Source organism: Carlito syrichta, unplaced genomic scaffold (assembly GCF_000164805.1).
Source record: "Carlito syrichta isolate Samal-C Ts95f unplaced genomic scaffold, Tarsius_syrichta-2.0.1 Scaffold99436, whole genome shotgun sequence".
NCBI classification, from domain to species: Eukaryota; Metazoa; Chordata; class Mammalia; order Primates; family Tarsiidae; genus Carlito; species Carlito syrichta.
Genome location: NW_007043532.1, coordinates 34,170 through 44,078, shown reverse-complemented (window position 1 = coordinate 44,078; position 9,909 = coordinate 34,170). Strand labels below are relative to the sequence as shown.

The 9,909-nt window shown below is 41.7% G+C and overlaps 1 pseudogene across 1 annotated transcript in view; it reads left to right on the top strand.

The window, feature by feature from the left end:
• The first annotated feature begins 1,158 nt into the window (after window positions 1-1,158).
• LOC110596099 overlaps window positions 1,159-9,909 on the top strand; it is a 9,618-nt pseudogene continuing 867 nt past the window's right edge. Inside the window, exons 1-2 of the transcript XR_002482272.1 lie at window positions 1,159-1,177; window positions 1,266-1,413. The product of XR_002482272.1 is annotated as an NADH dehydrogenase [ubiquinone] 1 beta subcomplex subunit 3 pseudogene (transcript). The remainder of the gene's footprint in view (window positions 1,178-1,265; window positions 1,414-9,909) is intronic.

Below are 9,909 nucleotides of genomic sequence, written 5' to 3'. Positions count from 1 at the left end.
TAATTATGAAAAATTTCAGCATCAGAAAAAGTGAAACCAACTAATACACACGTACTTTCCATTATGGGTCAATGAATTACTATTTACCTATTTTACCTTATCTCTCTTCCATATATATATACACACATATGTATATATCCACTCATATATATACATGCATATATCTGTGTATCTATTTATCTATCTTTGAGCTATTTAAGTAGGTTGCAGATTATTTACCCCTAAATATGTGAGCATATATTCCTTAAGAAGACATTTCTACCTGGATGTGTAATTGCACCATAGCTCTGTGGTAAACAATTGATTAAAAATGAGTATGATTTATAAAGAAAGTGAGAAAAGAAGAATCCATGAAGCAACTATGTGCAGAACAAAGAGTGACTGCACAGTTTCTTCCTGAGTAATCACCCCCAAAACATGTCATGTTCTTCATATGCAAAACTCTGAGAAAGGCATATTTCAGAATATATACATTTAATTTTCTCAATAGTAATTCTTCTAACTGTATCCTAACTGTAAGGAAGAGAAAAAATTCAGGATGTGAAAATTTTTCAAGTCCTTGTATTACCCTTTCCTTTCCTTTTTGTTATGAAAAAGTTTCAAGTTAGAGAAAATTTTTTGTTTGTTTTTGAGTCAGGGCCTCACTCTGTCACCCTAGTTGGAGTGCAGTGATGCAGTCATGGCTCTTGGGTCACCACAGTCTCCAACTCCTGACTCAAGTGATCCTCTTACATCGGCCTCCCGAGTAGCTGAGACTACAGGCATGCACTACCATACCCAGCTAGTATTTTGAAATTTTTGTAGCATTGAGATCTTGCTATGTTTGCCCAGGCTGGTCTTGAACTCCAAGTATTCCTCCCACCTTGGCCTCCCAAAGTTCTGGGATAACGGGCATGAGCCACTGTGCCTGGTTGAGAAAAGTTATTAAAATAACAAATATTAATGTATTTGCCACCTAGAATTAAAAGTGAAAATTTGGGGGGAAATTTTGCATTTCTAAAAGAGGACAACAAATCAAGTGAAAAATATTGGAGGGAAAGAAACAAAAATGTAAGTAAGATATTCCAGAGAAGGATTGTTTGGGGAATTAAAAATAATATAGGGCAACTGGAGAAAGAGAAGGGTTAAGTGATTTGTAGAGATTTTAAAATTCTCAGGATGAAGTCACCTGAAGAGGGTAAGACAAAGCAAGATACAATTTTCACGAGCACTCATGCCTACCTCATTGAAAAAGTTGCCATTTTTTTCCTGCAATTGCTGTCAAGGTTTCAGAAGCGTTGTTCAGCAAAGAAGCCCATCCTCACTGCCGACCAGTGCTGGCGGCCAGTCCCAGACGGTGCTGGAGAGGACAGATGTGCTGGCCCCCATTGTCCCATGGGCTGAGCTGTTCCTGCCTCCGCCAAAAGCAGAACCGTGAGCACATCCAGAGCTGGGGGGAGCCAACCTGCAGCCAGGGGTGCCCAGGCTCTTCGGATTCCAGCGATAGCACCCTGCTTTGAAGTGATGTGTGGTGGTAAAAAAAAAAAACCAACAGCTGAGTTGAGAATCAAGGGAGAAAAGAAAGACTGGAGGTTCAAACCCAGTCAACATGAGGCAGGAGAAGGTCACTGTATTGGTGCCCAGGATGTGACTGGCTTTCTCTGCAGGTCTCCTTGACCCCTCCTCATGTGCTAGGCATTTTGATCCTGGAATTCTGATAACCAAGGCAGAGGGCTGGGAAATGGACCTTGGACACATCGATGTCTAAACCGCTCCCTTTACAACATTAGGTTTTTAGGCAGCATAAAGGAATGCAAAATTGTTCTGTTTACTTCCTCTTTGACTGTTCCTCTGCCATACTTTTTTGTTTTTTCTTGGTTACCCTGCTGTGTCTGCTTTTGCTACTGATTTTCTCATGAAAAGTCCACCCTCACAGGCCGTATGTTTATAGGCTACTAGGCTAAAGGGGTGAAAAGTTTTCCTCACTGACCCTGACTCCCTCTGATATCTCTTTGGAGCCAATATACTATTTTTGGGGAGTGGGTCTGGAGAGGCGCTCAGACTGGAGTGCAGTGGCATGAACACAGTTCACTGCAGCCTCCAACTCCTGGGTTCAGGGGATTCTCCCACCTCAGCCTCCCAAGTAGTTGGGACTACAGGCGTCAGCCAAGATACCTGGCCCAATATACACTTTTATTTGATTTCTCTCGACTTTTGAAAACTCACTTCCTTATAATTAGATAAACCTAGCCTGAGGGCTCTATTGATGGGAAAGGGCTTTCAAAGGTGGTATTCAGAGGTTTCCTTGACTGTAAGGGTCAGCCAGCAAGCAGCTAGCTCTGGTGCAAGACCACATTTTCTTTAAGGAATAGGACTCCATTAACAGATTTTGTTGCTGGAGGTTTTTTTTAATTCTTTCTTCTTTCAGACTTAGAAGGGTGTCTAAAAGTGTTTATTATTAGCCTCAACTGAGAACAAGTGAGTGTCCTTATCATTCAAAAACAAATACACCTGTCTGGCAGCAGGAACTCTGCTTGGCTTTATGAACCAGGAAAATCAACACTGTGTTCAGAGCCCAGTCAGTAAATCCGAGGGGCTTGTAAAGTCATGTTGGAGAAGGAGTTCTTTGTAGAAGGGTTCAAGCTTCTACGGGCTCAAGAATTCTCACTGGAAGACCAGACTTGGTGATAGTCATTTTGTCTGCACAGACTTTGTGTCCTAGTTATGTATCCAATACTACTAAATGTAGAATATTAGAACCCCAATGGGTGGGAACACGCTGAAAAGTTATTAGGGAATCAACCCAAGGGATAAAGGAAGACCAATATCCTCTGACTGCTGTCAGGTTAGCACATCTTTCTGATATCTCCCAAGTGCCTGGCTCTTAACTACTTTCCTTTATACTGAAAAAGGAGATAGTTTAGTTCTGAAATGTAGATATGCCATCCTCATCTCCTTTCTTCTGTGTTTAAAAATAAAATTTGAGAGTAACTTTACATTAAAAAAAAGAAATATCTGGATATTCACCAACTTCACAAGGCTATATAAGAGCCAATATTCATTCAGTTATCTGACTATTTTATTTTGTTTTAAAAAAATTTTGAGACAGTGTCTTGCTCTGTTACCCAGGCTGGAGTGAAGTGGTGTGATCATAGCTCACAGCAGTCTCAACCTCCTAGATTCAAGCAATCTTCCTCCCAAAGTGCTGGGATTACAGACATGAGTCACCCACCCCTGTAATCTTTGAGGTTTAAGGTATTATGTTGTTTGGACAAGATAAAGGTGCAGTGTGTGGTCCCTGCCCTCTGGGAGCTTACGATCTAGTGGGAAAATAAGGTATGTACCATTCAGAACCCCCAACACATACCAGATCTACATGACCAATGTCCCCACAGCTTTATTACTTCAAAGAGGTTTTTATATGAGTCAGTCTCTGACAACTACTGACTCAAACTCTTTCCCCCTGTAATTTTAGTCCTTTTCAGATTGGTCCCAGAAGAGTATATGTGTATGAACAGCTTTAGAGTCACCTGGACCAGTGGGTAGTGTCATTTCTTTAAGCTAGGAGCTGCTTGTGTGCAGTTAGATGATTCATTCACGTAGCAGAAATTCCTAGGTCTATAAATGTAAGACTGAGTAGGGTGAGAAGTATAATGTTTTTGAAGAAATACGTGCGTTCAGGACCTATTTCAAGGAATTATCCAAGATAAAGGAATAATTGAGTATATGGTTACTAGTATTAATGAATATATTCAACCACATTTAAATCACATTTGTCACATTTTCAAACCCAGGGTAGTCTGCAAGGGAGTGTAAGTTTTGAAATGAGCAGGGCTTTGTTCAAATTCTGCTCCATAAGTTTTTATTGATATAGCCTTAGACAAATAACATAAGCCTGGAAGACTTATTTTCAGTTCTGCAAAATGGAGATAGTGATAACCACTTTTCAGAGTGATATGAAGATTAAGTGAGACCGTGTATATAAAAACTCTTAGTCCTGTGACCCAAATGCTAATTTTGTTCCTGTCTTTTCCTCTACTTTTTTGTTTTTTTGGAGGATTATGCCTGTATTTTATTTTAGTCTGTTCTTTTTTTCCCCCTGTTCTTGGCTTTTCTCATTGTTTTTGTTCTTATTTTTTCTGGCTGATCTTGTCTCTTTGGTTTCCCTCTTTCTCCTCTCTGTGGATGTTTGTTTTGCCTGTGTTTATTTTTCCATCATGAACTTTCCTTGAGTTCCTTTCTCATTTGCCTTTTTGCAGGCGTCTTTTGTTTTACCTGGGGGCTCTAAGCCCTTTGCACATTGATGTCAACACTGATTGCTGATCTTGGACTTTGCTGGGGAAAGGGGGTGGAAGGTGTGGGAAGACAGCTCTTAAGGGGCCTGGAGGAAGGATATTGGGAGGTTGAAGTGGTTAGTTGCTTGGCTATACATATTTTGCAGACATACATTTCAGTTCCTGGCCAAGAGTCTGACGGTTTTTCCCACAGGTCCTCAGGGTTTTTGAATCTTTCACTTTCTTCCCCCCACACCCCCCTTCTCTACCCGGTTGTGGTGGAGCTCAGCTTCCCCCTCCCCAACTTCCTGTTGCCTTGCTTTCTCTGAAACATGTTTTACCTATTACTGTTCTTCTCCAACATTTCACTTATGTGGAACACCCGCTTGGAAGGGGAGTTGTTTTTTTAAGAGAAGGAGGTCACTGTTGATAACAGCCATAAGAGTCATAGTTGCATATGAAGCACCAGTGCCCATGCAAGGCCCAGAACAAGACAGCAGGATCTAATAACCTGGTTCATGCGGCACAGATTCCAAATGGAATACAGAGACTCCAAAAGATAGAAACGAACTCAGGAAGTGGTGGACAGTGAAGCCAGGGAGTATTTCTTGCATTTTAATTTCCACAGAAATTTACTCACCATCTACTCTGGGCCAAGCAGTGTGCTAGGCTCTGGGTATAATCTGATGAACAATATACAGAAATGCTCTGCCTTTAATAGCCTTTGGTGGTTCCAGTTGTGTTCTAAACTGTTAGAATCGCTCTGCAGTGCACACCTATTTTAAATTTGGACCCACCAGGCACAGTGGCTCACATCTGTAATCCCAGCACTTTGGGAGGCTGAGGTGGGAGAATCACTTGAACCCAGGAGTTTGAGGCCAGCTACTGGACGATGTAGTGAGACCTCATCTCTACAAAAGATACAAAAATTAGCCAGATGTGATGGCATGTGCCTTTAGTCCCAGCTAAAAGGAGGCTAGGTGGGAGGATCACTTGAGCTTAGGAGTTTGAGGTATGATTGCAGTGAGATATGATTGCACCACTGCACTGCAGCCTGGGTGACACCTGTCTCAAAAAAAAAAAAGAAAAGAAAAAGAAAAAGAAAATCTGAGGGTGATTAATCATCAGAGGGCTTCCTTGGCAGCATATAAAGGAATTCTTATCTCCTGCAGCCAGAGTGTAGAAGTAGATGATCAGATCCCAGACTTAATTATAAGGGTAACATAGCTCTAGAAAAGATTGAATTTTGTATTCTGGCAAGTGGGCTATGCTACAATCAGGCCCCGGTTGGAAATAAGTAGGGTCCTAAGATTGGGGCTGGGGACATCTGGGTCAATGCACTTGGAAATACTGACTCACTAGAATCCCCTAAACCTTTTGGGCCTGCAGAAAGGGTCAACTCCTCTGTTAAATCTGACTCTCCCCTTGCTTGAAGAGGATACCAGAGGCCTCTGTCTTACAATATGGCACACAATATAGATTAATGAGGATCAACTGGGAATTCTTCAGAGCATCACACTGGCACACTATGTCAATGACACATTAACTGGGCTGAGTGAACAGTAAGTGGCAAGTCCTTAGAGACCTCATTCAAGACATCTGTGCTCCAGAAGGTTGGAGATAATCCCAACAGATATTCCAGAGTCCACCCCATCAGTGACATTTTAAGAATCACAGTAGTCTGGGGCATGCCAGGACATTCCTTCCAAATTAGAGGACAAATTATAGGGTCTTCCACCTCCTGCTACTAAGAAAATCATTTGATAGGTCACTTTGGGTTCTTGGGAACAGTATATTCTACACTTAGAGATACTGCTTTGGCGCATTTGCTGAATGACATGGAAGATTTCCACATGTGATTGGGACACAGAGAAGGAAAGGGATCTGTAGTAGGTCCCTGTGGTGAAAGCAGTACTGCCTCTTGGGCTGTGGCATCTGAAGACTATGGTACTGGAGGTGTCTATAGTGGGAAAAGATGTGCATGGCAAGCTCCATAGCTGGGCACAGTGGCTCATGCTCAGCACTTTGGGAGGCTGAGGCGAGAGGATTGCTTGAGTCCAGGAGTTCAAGATCAGCCTAGAGACCTTATCTCTACAAAAAAATTTAAAAATTAGCCAGGAGTAGTGGCATGTAGTTCCAGCGACTTGAGAGGCTGAGGTGGGAGTATTGCCTGAACCCAGGAGGTCGAGACTGCAGTGAGTTGCAATCATTCTACTGTTCTCCAGCCTGGGTGACACAATGAGACTCCAACTCAACTTTAAAAAAAAAAAAGGAAAGAAAAAGAAGAAAAGCCACAGTATAGATCCTGGCTCCTGGCTCAAGTCCATATCCTTTGCAGTTGAGGGCCATATGCCACTCACAAACAGCTTCTCTTAAGCTACTGGACCCTGATAGTGCTGGAATACCTAAAGATCTTGTGATCAGAGCTAGATTTTGTTAGAACCACAAAGTTAAAAAAGATCAGGTGGGCCCAGCAGCAACTACTGTGAAATAGAAGTAGTACATCTGGGATTGGGCACTAAAGTGTGAGGGAGCACCAGTCAGCTGCAAGAGAAGGTGGCCACATTTTGTGCCCTGTCCTACTGTGCACTGGCTCCTCTTTTCCACACAGCAAGTACAAGCAGGGTCCTATGAGGGTGCAAAGGCCTCGCCTTCTGGCCTCTGTAGCGTATTTCTGAAGGGCCAGAGCTCCCCATGGGATTGACCAAGTTCTCCATTGCAATTGGGTTGCTGTTTAACTTCTGTCTTTATCCAGTCCTGTTCTCCTCACTTTCTTATAGGTGTATTCTTGAGACCACTCTCCAGTAACTTTCCTGCACACAATTCTCTGTCTCAGAGTCTGTTTATTAGAGAATCCTACCTAAGACATTAGGACATTTATCTCACAGAATGTCCCCTATTCTGGATTCGGCTGATGTTTCCTTGTGGTTTAGTTATTTGTTTTTCTATCTCCTATGTTTCCTACAAAAACAACTCGAAGAAATCAAAGATGACACAAACAAGTGGAAAAATATTCCATGCTCATGGATTAGAAGAATCAACATTGTTAAGATGTCCATTCTACCTAAGGCAATCTACAGATTTAATGTAATACCCATCAAATTGCCAGCAACATTCTTCTCAGACCTAGAAAAAAAAAATACAGGAATTCATATGGAAACATAAATGACCACAAATAGCCAAAACAATCCTCATTAAAAAAAAAAAAAGTGGGAGGTATCACATTCCCAGACTTTAAACTTTATTATAAAGCCATAATAATCAAAATAGTCTGGTATTGGTACAAGAACAGGCATATAGACCAATGGAATAGAATTAAGATTCCAGGAGCAAAACCTCAATTTCTCAACAAACTCATCTTCGACAAGGCCTCCACCATCAACCAGTGGGTAGCAGAGAACCAACTCAGTAAATGGTGCTGGGAAAACTGGCTGACCCCATGCAGAAGATTAAAACAAGACCCCTACCTATCACCATACACAAAAATCAACTCTAAATGAATCAAAGACCTAAATGTAAAACCTTAAACTATAAAATTCTTAGAAAATGCAGGAGACACCGTTATGAAAATTGGAACTGGCAACCAATTCCTAATCAAAACCCCAAGTGTCCATGCCATAAGAGATAAGATAGACAAGTGGGACCTGGGTATATTCCCAGTAGGGGGACTGCAGGGTCATATGACCTTACCCCATTACAAAGTGGGCAAAAGATATGAATAGACAGCTCACAGGTCACAGATTGGGAGAAAATATTTGCCAACGGTATACCTGACAAAGGCCTAACATCTAGGATCTAGAAGGAACTCAAATGTGCTGAATAGAAAAAAACAAATAGCCCCATTACAAAGTGGGCAAAAGATATGAATAGACAGTTCTCAAAAAAAGACATGAGCAGCCAACAGATACATGAAAAAATGTTCAGCCTCACTAGTCATCAAAGAAATGCAAATTAAAACTATACTGAGTTACTACTTAACTCCAGTTGGAGTGGTCCATCAATAACTCAAAGAATAACAGATGCTAGAGAGGATGTGGTGAAAAGGGAACACTTTTACACTGTTGGTGGGAGTGTAAACTAGTACAGTCTCTGTGGAAAACAGTGTGGTGATTCCTAAAGTTCTAAAAATCGACCTTCCATATGACCGTGCAATCCCATTACTGGGAATATATCTGGAAGAACTCAAATCACTCTATAAAAAGGATATCTGCACACATATGTTTATTGCAACATTGTTCACAATAGCAAGAACATGGAACTGTGTTGCTCATCAAAAGAGGACTGGATTAAAAAAATGTGGCACATATACACAATAGAAAATTATGCAGCCATGAAGAACAAAATCATGAATTTCGCAGCAACCTGGATGGACTTAAAGTCTATAATACTGAGTGATCTTTCACAGTAACAAAGAACTCAGTATCACATGTTCTCACTCATAAGTGGACCTTGAACAACTATTGTAATACTATAAGAAAAGAATTGACAGTGGCAGGAAACTGAGGGTGGGTGGGGTTGGCAGTAGTGGGAATCTGCCTGGGGAAGGGGGGCACACCTCATCAGCAAGGGTAACTGCATAATGAATATTTGTATACCTAATCCTGAATTGTACCCCATAATTTTAAAATAAAAATTTCAAAGTTAAAGAAAGTCTGTTTGAGCCTGGCTTGGTGGCTCAGCCTGTAATCCCAGCACTTTGGGAGGCTGAGGCGAGTGGATGGCCTGAGCTCCCCGGTTCGAGATCAGCCCGGGCAACTTTGAAGAGACCTCATCTCTACAATAAATAAAAAAATTAGCCAGCATGGTAGTGCACACCTGTGGTTCCCACTACTTGGAGGGATCCCTGAGCCCAGCAGGTTGACGCTAGGGTGACTGTGAGCGTACCACTGCACTCCAGCCTGAGTGAGGGAGTAAGACTCCAACTCAAAAAGAAAGAAAAGTCTGTCTGGGCATGGTGGCTCACAGCTATAATCCCAGCACTTTGGGAGGCTGAGGTGAGGAGGATGACCTGAGCCCAAGAGCTTGAGACCAGCCTGAGCAACTTGGCGAGATCTCATCTCTACAATAAATTTAAAAAAAATTAGCCAGGTGTGGTGGCATGTGGCTGTAATTCCAGCTACTTGGAAGACTGAGGTGGAAGAATCGCTTGAGCCCAGCAAGTCAAGGCTGTAGGGGCTGTGAACGAGCCATGGCACTCCAGCCTGGGCAACAGAGTGAGACTCCACCCCCCCCCAAAAAAAGTAAGTCTGTTCACCTGAAAACATAGAAATTATTTGACTATTATATCTGGTCTCTTTCACACAGTAGGTTGTAAGTCAGTGTCTTAATTAAAGAACATCTTTTGGTTGCCAGTAACAGAAAATAACTGAGAATTGCTTAGCCAAAAACGGAAGAAAAGAAATGGAAATAAATTATAAAATACAGGGAGAAGTTGATCATTAAATAGGTTTCATAAAAGAGAAGAACCAGAAGTTAGAAAGCTGTTAGAACTCAGGTAACTCTTCCTACTTGCAGTGTCTCTCTGTTCAGTCTTAAGAAAGAGATCATGTTTGGCTATCTTGTCAAGTGTCCATTCTCAGTCCAGTCAGCTATGGTCAAGGGGTTTTGGTACAAATATGAGGGGAGAGCAATTCTTTTTTTTTTTTTTTTTTTTTTT